The sequence below is a fragment of the Sorex fumeus genome, unplaced genomic scaffold (genome assembly GCF_029834395.1).
Source record: "Sorex fumeus unplaced genomic scaffold, SorFum_2.1 ptg000077l, whole genome shotgun sequence".
Lineage (NCBI taxonomy): Eukaryota > Metazoa > Chordata > Mammalia > Eulipotyphla > Soricidae > Sorex > Sorex fumeus.
In genome coordinates this window covers 4,084,386-4,095,640 of record NW_026606134.1, presented here as the reverse complement: position 1 = coordinate 4,095,640, position 11,255 = coordinate 4,084,386, and the positions used below count along the sequence as shown (strand labels likewise).

Sequence of the window (11,255 nt, the reverse complement as noted above, 5' to 3'; positions counted from 1 at the left end):
TGTTCATAGGATGTTTGTATCTATATTTATCCGTGACTCATAAAATATTTGATGTCAGGATTAATCATTTGTAGCAACAGTACTATAGAATCCTTGCTATCATAGCTATAAAATAAAATGATAATAGTTATAGCTAAAAATGTTTTGAGACTGGCAAGCTACCTGTGATGTATTCGATATGCCAAACACAGTAACAAGTGTTACAATGGAGATGTTACTGGGCCTGCTCAAGCAAATCAATGAACAATGGGAGGCCAGTGACAGTGACAGTGATTCAACTTTATATATGTAGTAATCATAATCTCATTAGAATTTTAAAAAGTGAAAGCATTGTGTGAAAAATAATATTCATAATTTTTATTATGCAAATTTTAATTTTTGATTAAAGAGAACCAGGAAAAAATACATACCTTGCACTTTTCACTTTATAGTTGTTCTTAGATTTTACATTGACCAAAACATAGGTGCATTAAAATAATGTTTGAATAATTAAAAATGAAAATGACCCTTTGCTATTGATCATACTACTAAATAGACCAGCAAGGCAAGGATAGATTCCACCTTTCTGTCTCCATTTTTGAAAGCTACCCCACATTTTGTAAGCTACCCAATGGGCTGGAGGGATAGCACAATGGGTAGTGGGTTTGCCTTGCACATGGCCAACCAGGATTTAATTCCTCCACACCTCTTGGAGAGCCCGGCAACCTACTGAGAGTATCCTGCCCGCACTGCAGAGCCTGGAAAGCTCCCTATGGCATATTCAATATGCCAAAAACAGTAACAACAAGTCTCACAACGCAGACATTACTGGTGCCCACTTGAGCAAATGGATGAACAACGGTAGGACAATGCTACAGACAGTGCTACAGTGCTCCCCTACATTAATGGCTGTCTCATAAGATGCTTCCAAATCCATATAAATTAAAGGCTGGTCTTTCCCTTTTTGTGTTTGTTTGGAGGCCACACCTTGAAGTGTTCGGGCCTTAATCCTAGTTCTGTGATCAGGGATCACTTGTGGTGGGGCTCAGCGATCATATGTACCTTTCTCCCAATTGAATTGTATACTCATATTCTTGTGAATGTAACTTTCTACTCCATAATGAATTTACAGCTCTGAGTTATTGACTTCAACCATAAAGAAAATAGTACAAGAGGCAGGGCCAAGCCTTGCATACATATGACCTCAGGGACATATGACGTGGCCTTATGAGTATCACACTGGAGTTCCCCAAACATTGCCTCCCGCCGACCCCCACATTGCATAGTTGCATACTGGATTGCCAGTCTGCTTGTCCCGCTGTTGTGGGGAATGAACTGTGGGCTGCATGAGCACTGCAAGGGAGATCCTGGTGATCACACAATGAGCTTAGGGACAGGAAGGCATTAAGAATGGTTTCTGAGTTGTTCTCCAAATAAGTACTTAGAGGATTGAAACCAGAAATAATGGTATCAATAACCAGAACCAATACTCTTGCTGAAAAGCAGATTTTATGGAAGAATGACGAACTTTTATTTTGCCTTGTTCCTTGTGAGTTCTTTATGATGTTATTGTTGATGATATTGAATCTTGCCTTTGTATGTCTTCATCTAGCATACTACCTGGCACTCAGTACATGTTTGTGTAATAGAAAAATAACTATAGAGTCCAATAAGAGAGATGGGCTTCTATTCTGCTATTTTAATCAGGGCTGATGAATTCAGATATAGCAAATGCTCTTGGGGGAGAGAATATATTGTCACTGCAATAGTTTGCATTTATATAATTGATCTAAACTTGACGACCCATGGGTTTTGGTTAAGTAAAAGGCAGGTTGCAAATTTGCAAAAGAAAAGTGGTCCATGAAGAAATAGTGTTAGTCATACTTAGCCAGTGTAGATTCCAAGACTTTCTGATCGAATTAAAGAAAACATGTCAAATAAGTCAGAAACCACAGGCCACTGGGGAATGTCGTAATAAGAATCTTGCTTAAAAGAGTCTGTCCAATCAGTTTAGGCAGACGGTACATGCCATGCTTTATGTGGAAATTTTGAAAACTTGATTCATACTCTTTGATATGAACAGATCATGGGAATAATATGTTACTGTGTTACTATATCCAACATCAAAGGGTTTCATTTACCTGTTTCAGTAAGTTATCAGTCATATAGTACAGAAGATGAGAATATTCTTCTAAGATAAAGCAATATAATGTCCAAAATTTGTCATAAACGTGTGGGGTCACAGAACAGTACGGGGCTTAGGATACTTGCTTTGCACATAGTCAACAGTGGTTCGATCCCTGGCATCCCATAGTCCCATGAGCACCACCAGGAGTTAACCCTGAATACAGAGCCAGAAGTAAGTAGCCTCTGAGATCACTGGCCAAAACATTTTCCTTTCCACGCTCTTGGCCCCCTACACAAAGTAGGAAGTACTCAGAAATAAAAAATCTTGATAATACTCAATAGGCAGTGGAAGAAATGAACGGACGACACATTGAAGTTTTACTAAGTAGAACTAAAATCCTGATAGATTTAAATACAAATTATAAGAATCATAAAAAATTGGTTTAATCTTTCCAGTCTCAGTTTTCTTATTTGTAAAATAAAAATAGTATTTCCTTACCTGAGGTTTTTCTGAGGATTAAATTATAAAAATAGTATAAAGTAACTTGACAGAATATTAGGTACGCAATAAGCCTGATTTCCCTTATGATTGCAAATGTTTCAGAGGTGTGTAGAGATAGGCAGTATTTACTGGTTATTATAGTCACTATAATTTTATAGTATATATTTACAAAATAATTTTTAAAAAAATTTATTTCAACTGGTAACTTAATTTCATTATATAATGAACGTTAAGGCAATTACAGTCAACATAGATGATTTTTTTGACTTTTGACTCTTCTAACTTTACACACACCATACTCTACTTTCTCTTCAAATCACATAAATCTTTTACTTTTTTACCTTAACACACACAAACACATATAAATAACAATGAAAGATATGTTTATGACCCAAATATATGTTACCCATATATATTCTCAATGCAAGGTTGTTTCATGGAAATGAGGAAAATTGAAAAAATAAGATTTTTGTAATATTCTGACAACATGATGGAGTGTCAGAGGTTATCAATAAGGTCATGCAAAAATGAAAAATTGCTTCCAGCTATTTCATGATCCCCATAGAATTCTAGAGAGTTTGGAGGTCTTCGAGATAACAAAGCTTAATCATTGCCCACTTTAGTCCCTGTCGATGTCCTGGTTAATTAATAATAAATTACAAGAAAACACAAAAATGAAGAGAAAAAATATTAATCCAAGCCTAAGTATTAACTTATTTGTTCTGTGACTCTTCTAGAATGAAATATAACAATATATAACTGTTGCCAATATAAGGTGAATCAAATAGACTTTTCATGACAAATGTTTAAATTGAGTTTGACATTGATCAGATTTCAGAATAACTATCATCTCTTTTACATGTCATGTTATGATTTGCTAAATTAATAAACTTTCCTCTTTTTAGAAAACTAGATTCAAATATATTCATATATTTGATATATTCACATAGCTTTCTACAGTTGTATGCTGATAAAGAAAACAATAGGACTATTTAAATTTTATTAGATTTTTAAGGTTTCATTTTTTTATACTGAACATAGATGCTTTTTGCAAATAATAAATGAATATAATGTTTTACCTAATTTAAAGTTGTTGCGAACAACAAAAGAATTTTGGGAACACAAAGAAATAAGGAGAGAGCAAAGGAAATCTATAATTGAAGTGGACTAAAGAGCATTTTTGTGGGAATTTGTGGTTGTTTAATCATAGGATATTACAAATATTCAACAACTGCTTTACCATCAATTGGATGCCAAACTCAGTAATTAAGTCCTAGAGCGATGGTTTACTTATTAGAATGTAGTGTAGGGATCCAAGAAGTTTTGCATTGAACAACAGGAACTAATGGGATGAAAAATATGCTTGAATCTATAAATTTGACAGCCAATTCTGTGTACTGACTAGCTGCTAATCTTGTACTATCCTTCAGAGTAAGTGATATTGTAAGTTAGAAATGTCAAGAGGCAGCCTCATATTTACAGGTAATTTGATGAGGAATGTTTTGTAATCTTCTAATAGAGAAGGATGCTGTTTCTTTCCTTATTAGAATTCAAAAGTCTCCCTTTAGCAGACCCAAATTCTGGCCTTTCACTAAGCTTGATTCCTGAACCCTAATCAAAACCATCCTGATGTGAAATCTGAATGCCTAGCAAAACCACACATATGTGGAACCCCAAATCATTCATGCAGTGTGAAAACCTCAAGCTTAGGAACTAATAAAAAACTAGCCTGAAAACAGAAATCCCTGTAGGGATTTTGCAAAGACAAATGTAAAAACATATCTTAAGGATGTCTCCAGAGCTGGGAGGAAATGGAATGCTTTTGAGAGGTACACTCCACTGGATGTATAAGCAGACAAAACAAATTCACACCCAAGAAATTCCACAGCCAGAGGTGGACAACTGATTTTGAGTAGTACTCATGCTTGCAGATCTAAAGAAGAATGGACACAATGAAAGGAAAATTAAATAAGCCCATTAGAATTATAGAATATAAGGCAATGGTTTATGTTCTCTAACAATAATGCATCATTTATAAATAAAATTTTATTTTGAAATAGTTATTCTCAACAAGTAGTTATCAAGTAGTTATTCTTCTATATTGTTACAAATAATATACCTACCAATATAAATAAAATAAGCATTTTCTTAAGTGCTGAAGTAAAATTAAATGTCCATTAAATATCTATTCTATCAGATATTTACTACTAGAACTTGTAATAATTAAGTGGTTGAATGGGCTGTTTCTGAATATGTAAATAAAAACACATAATTCAACCACAAGATGTAATACTGTCATTGTCACTGTCCTCCCGTTGTTCACCAATTTGCTCCAGCGGGCCCAGTAACATTGAGAGACTTGTTACTGTGTTTGGTATATTGAATACATCATGGGTAGCTTGCTAGGCTTTGCTGTGGTGGCAAGATACTCAAGGTAGCTAGCTGGGCTCTTCAAGAGGGGCGGAGGAATCGAACTCAGACAGGCCATGCTGGCTGCGTGCAAGGCAAACGCCCTACCCGCTGTGCTATTGCTCCAGCTCGATGTAATACTAAGTGATAAAATTTTGTATAAAACTCCTTAAGCTACCTCAAATTTCAATGTCTCCAATGAATAGCATTAATTCTGGTCTATCTTATAGCACACACGGTTTTAACCTATTAGTTTTTTCTGAAAATGTGTCTTAAATAGATGCTATATTATCACTAATGTACAAGAGATTAAAAAACAGTCTATTACTGTGATTGACACAGCAAGTTTAAAATAGTGCTAAAATTTGCAGTTTTGATGAGCACTTACTACACCTAACCATCAGCAAAGTTCCCTAGACCAGTGTATTTATATTATTTCTAGACCAACCTTAACTCCCCCACTCCCATGTTATTGAATGCCTCTATTGGCTAAACTTAAACATAGAATATTATAAATTAAAAGTTATGTGGGGCCAGGAGCAGATGTACAGAATATGCAAGATCTGGAATTTGATCCACAGTATTAATACCCCACCTACTTGGCACTGCCAGAAGTGATCCTTGTCCTAGCTACTTGATGTGGCACTTAAACAAAAGCAACAAAAAGCATAACATTCCCTAAAACGTTAAAAGAAGTGTCTTATTGAATTACTTTGATATACAATTATATCAAATTATAATTTAATATAATTTGAAGGGAGACATCCACGACATTGGCAACTATCACCTGATCTGCCTGTTGTTCGTCTTCTACAAGCTGTTCACTTGAGTCATCCTGAATAGAAAAGGCAAAACACTAGATGAAGGACAACCATGCAAGGAAGCCAGGTTCCAAAAAGGATTCAGCATGATCAAATATATCCACATGGTGATCCAGCTCATTGAGGTTTCTCGGGAGTTCAAGATGCCACTCTGTCTAACATTCATTGATTTACAGAAGGCCTTTGATTCTATTGAGACTGAAGCAGTCATCAAAGCCCTAGCCAAACAAGGCATTCAAATTCAGTACATCAGGATCCTGCATGAGCTGTATTACAGATTCACGACCAGGATCTCAACATTCTATAAGGAAGTGATCATCAACATCAAGGAGGGGTTCAGCAGGGTGATACGATTGTACTGAAACTCTTCAGTACGACCCTCGAGAACTTTATGCAATAATTGGAATGTGAAGAAATGGGAGTGAAGATAGATGGTTGGCAACTATACCACCTCTGCTTCACTGATGACATCATTCAAATAACACCAAACATCAGCCAAGTGGCATGAATGCTGTCTGACTTCGACCATTAGTGTGGAAAGATTGGACTGCAGCTGAATCTTACAAAGACAATGTTCATGAGAAATGGACGAGTCCCTGATGTTCCATTTGCTCTCAATGGAATTAACATCTCCGAATGCAGCAGTGTATCTAGGTCGAGAATCCAACATGACAATTGACCTTGCACCTGAGTCTCACAGGAGGAAGAGACTGAAGAGATCGGGAATGCCTTCAAGAAATAGCTAAGAGGACACAGAACCTCCAGCTCCAGGCACATCTTTTCGACTCCACTGTTTTTTCTGCACTAACATATGGCTCAGAGACCTGGGCCCTACGAAAATAGGATGAGAACACTATTCAGGTCACCCAAAGAGGAATCGAAAGAGCTATGCTTGGAGTATACACTTCACTCAAGCAAGAGAAGGAATCTGCAGTTCCTACCTCCATCGACAATCCGAGATGAGGGAGGCGGCCTGGTTTGCCAAGGTGTCAAAAATCAGATGGGTCGGACACGTAATGCGATTTGGAGATGACTGCTAGACTAGAGCTGTTACCAACTTGATTCCAGGAGACATCAAAAGAACACCTGGTCGCCCACTTACGAGATGGTCAGACTTCTTTAAGACCTTGAATGAATGGTTTAATGCTCTTTGTGTTCCTGGAGTGAGCAGATGCCATTCGGCTACACTACTATGAAACAGGAACAAATGGAGACATTACTGATGGCCGCTCAAGCAAATCGATGAACAATGGGATGGCAAGTGATTACAAGTGATATAATTATTCCCATTATTTCATTTATTATTTGCATATATAATTTTAATATTATTTTGTTATTGACCATAATAATATACTCCATTATATATGATTTTTATTCTTTTTGTACCTAACATTTATTTAAATAAATTCTATTGAAATAGAAGTTTTTTTTTTTAATAAAGTAGAACAGTTTATTGAAGATTAGAAGGAAAAGAAACTCTCCTTCTGTTGAGGAACTTAGCATAGGACTAAGAATCAGGGACGCTGTCTCATATGCCAAGGTATCGAAAATCAGATGGGCTGGTCACGTAATGAGATTTAAAGACGACCGCTGGACTAGAGCTGTTACGGACTGGATTCCACGGGATGTCAAAAGACTGCATGGCCGCCCACCTTCCAGATGGTCAGACTTCTTCGTCAAGATCATGAACGATCGGTTTGAGGCCCTTCATGTTCCCAGAGTGAACAGGTGCCATTGGGCTACACTAGCATGTGACAGGGACAAATGGAGACGTTACTGGCGCCCGCTCGAGCAAATCGACGACTAACGGGAAGTTAAGTGATAAGTGATTAAGTGATAAGTCTTGAGGGATTTCTGCCAAGAGCCGGATAATTACAAGATTGGTTTCTGTGCCTGCGGTGCCATGGCCATGCTGAAAAGCCACTCGTGGGGGGCAATTCGTGGCCTCGGCAGGGCGTGAAGGACAAGCCGGTTCTGCCCCTCATCCCATGAGGCTGCAGTTGCCCTGTCACGGCCCGTTTATACCTGGCTTTCCAATAAGCTCTGAGATGGTGGCCACCGTGCCGCTGGGGGAGGGAAAATGGAGGAAGAGACAGACACCCTTTCCCTCTCGAGGTGTGCTGGAGGGGGGTGCATGGTGCTGTAGTTTAATGCATGGTCCAGTCACTTTTCTGCCGCAGGCTGCTGGGCTCTGGATTAGGTCCATGTGCTTCTGGTGCCATGGCCGAACTGGAGAGCCATTTATGGGGAGCAACTTGTGGTCTTGGTAGGGTATGAAGGACGAGCAGGTTCCGCCCCCCCCCCCCCCCCATCCCATGAGGCTGCAGTTGCCCATCCAAGGACTTTTATTGTCATTCACATAGTTCATAGTAAAAAGAGAGGGAGGAACACAGGAATGTTCTATTTACATCAGGGTGCCCTTCCTGCCCCCCATCTCAGGCGCAGCAGCAGCACTTGTCTGACAATGCCCCTTTGCACACACAGCCCTGGGCACACTTGGCCCACGGGGCAGCATGAGCAGCAGCTCTTCTTGCAGGAGCCACATTTGCAGTCTTTGCACTTGCAGGAGTCCGTGCAGGTGCAGGTGCCGCCAGCGCAGCCTGAGCAGTTGGGGTCCATGTGGCAGAGAGGTGCAGACTGCGGGCAGACGGACGGAGATAAGCAGCAGCTTTCTGGAGAGATTTTTTATAAAATGTTATTTTTGAAACAAAGTTCCTTTACACATTTTAAAAAGTAATCCAAAATCTCCATAGTGTCTCACCCAGAGATAATCAGATAGCGTTATATTTGCTTTTGTGGAACACTATTCATGGAATCTAATGTTTGACTTTCTTCTTTTCATAGGACATTATAATGAGACTTGTTGTTACTGCTGTTGGCATATTGAATATGACACAGGGAGCTTGCCAGGCTCTGCCATGCAGGCGGGATACTCTTGGTAGCTTACCGGGCTCTCCATGAAGGATGAAGAAATCATACCCAGGTCGGCCACATGCAAGGCAAATGCCCTACTCCATGCTATCGCTCCAGTTGAGTACATATATAGATTATATAATTGTATAATTATATGCATTATATAAATATTTTATATTTATATTATATATTTTATATATGGGGTGGAGCAACTGGTAGGGCATTTGCCTTGAATGAGGCCGACCCTGCCAACCCAAGTTTGATTCCTCCACCTTTGATTCCTCTGCCCCTGTCGGAGAGCCTGGCAAGCTGCCGAAAGTATCTTGCCAGCATGGCAAAGCCTGGCAAGCTACCCATGACGTTTTCGATATGACAAAAACAGTAACAACAAGTCTCATAATGTTATTGGACCCACTTAAGCATATCGATGAACAGCAGGAGGACAGTGACAGTGAAAGTGATATTTTGTATATAATTATATATGAATATATAACTGAATAAACTATTTTCCTTGACCTTACTTTCTTCAATGGAGCCATTTCTTCATCACGATCATGATCACGACCATCCTCTTGTTTGTCGATTGCCTCGAGCAGGCCCCAACAACGTCTCCTTCATCCTAGCCCTGAGATTTTTTTAAAAGTGCCATATTAAAGTCTCTTTCAGGGTTAGGAGAATGAGACCCATCATTGTTACTGGAATTTGGCATATAGGGTACACCACAGGGAGTTTGCCAGACTCTGCCGTGTGAACAGGTTACATTCGGTAGCCTGCCAGTTTGTCCACAGTAAGAATGAGATAATAAGATGCTTCGGGAGCTGGGTTTTATAGTCTCTGGGTCTTGGCCGTTGATGAGATTACACAGCGCCAGGGGGCCAGTTGGTGGGTGTGACCCCTGCCTACTGAAATATGGAGGATCTGGGTGGAGGATGCTCAGCCCCGATCCGAGCAGGCTTGGAGATCTCAGCTCCAGGACCTGCAAGCCTTTGTTCCTCTGCCAGTACCTTCATGCGTGTGGAGAGTAGTCTCAGCATGGTGGTGGCTGGTTCTGGAGGTCTTCAGCTGCTGGAGCCCTGGTCAGGGAGGGGAGGGAAACTCACAGTCTCACCATTTCTTCATGATCTTTTAAAAGACAAAACCTACCATTTTATATACAATTCACCTTTCTAACTTAATTTTCCCCTATAGGTCACACTATATTTGATATGCTAACTACACTTTGTTTATATTTTCCATACCTTCCCACTAGAATATAATTCTATGTTAACTGCTTTGTTCTCAGCCTACCTGGCACCAAGTTTAGGTATCTAAGTGAAATACAATAAATATCTATTTCATTTCAAGAAAGTAAGAGTAGGACATATTTGTTAATTACAACTACCATGACCAAGCACAGATTTCTCTTTTTCCTCCCTTTTTTTCAGTTACAGAGAAAGCATAATCACAAAGCTAGGTTTATAACATACTTTGATAAAATGCCTGGATTTAGGGATCCTCAGCAATTTTTAATTCAAACTCCAAATAATAATCTTGGAGACTAAAACTTTCTACTGAATATTTAAAGAAAATTGATTTAGAAATTACTAACCTTTTTAGCATTATGTGTTATTGTCATTATGACATAGGAAACAGCCTCTCTGCTTATCTTGCTGAAGAATACTTATGTGGAGTAAGGAATGAGCAAGTTTGATAATAATAGAAAAACTAATATCTTTCTTTAGCAGTTGTTATGTTCTTATCATTCTAATAAACATTTAACCAAGAGCACCTTTCTTTTATCATGTTATAATGATGTGAGTTAAATACTGATCTTTTCTGCTTGATTCTTATTCCATCCAGCAACTGTAAATTGAAGGCTGAGAGAGATTCAATAAATGTTTCAGAACCTCAAATAGGGTAACAAGAACAGAGTTGGGACTTAAATCAGGGACTTCTGGTTCTCAAATTAGACTCCAATCAGATTTACTTTGACAACATCATCTTTACTTTGGAAAGTCTGTCCATTAATTTTTTATGACCTTCCTTTCTTCCTTCCTTCCTTCCTTCCTTCCTTCCTTCCTTCCTTCCTTCCTTCCTTCCTTCCTTCCTTCCTTCCTTCCTCCTTCCTCCCTCCCTCCCTCCCTCCCTCCCTCCCTCCCTCCCTTTCTTCCTTTCTTCCTTCCTTTGTGTGGTAACAGATGGAGAGCTACATCTGGCAAGGCTCAGGGCTTTCTCCTGAATCTTAGCCGGTGGATTCCTCCTGGAGAGATTTAAGAGACCATGTGGGGTGCCAGGGATTGAATCAGGTTAAGTCACATGCAAGGCAAACACCTCACCTGCTGTACCAGTTCTCCCTTGCCTTTAACAGTTAAGCTTCTTTTGTGTATGTTCCTAATTGGCTGCTTCCTACAAGAAAACTTATAAATAGCCTTATTTGTGGATATTGAAGTGGTTTCAATGTTGCCAGTGCTCCTTTCCCAAGGGGGAAGAAATTTACCTGTTATAAAAATGAATTTGGATCCTCT

At 39.0% G+C, this 11,255-nt stretch overlaps 1 pseudogene; it reads right to left on the bottom strand.

Annotated features, from left to right (window-relative positions):
* Positions 1 to 8,222: 8,222 nt before the first annotated feature.
* Positions 8,223 to 8,507, bottom strand: LOC130038542 (metallothionein-2A-like; annotated as a pseudogene).
* Between the last annotated feature and the right edge of the window lie 2,748 nt (positions 8,508 to 11,255).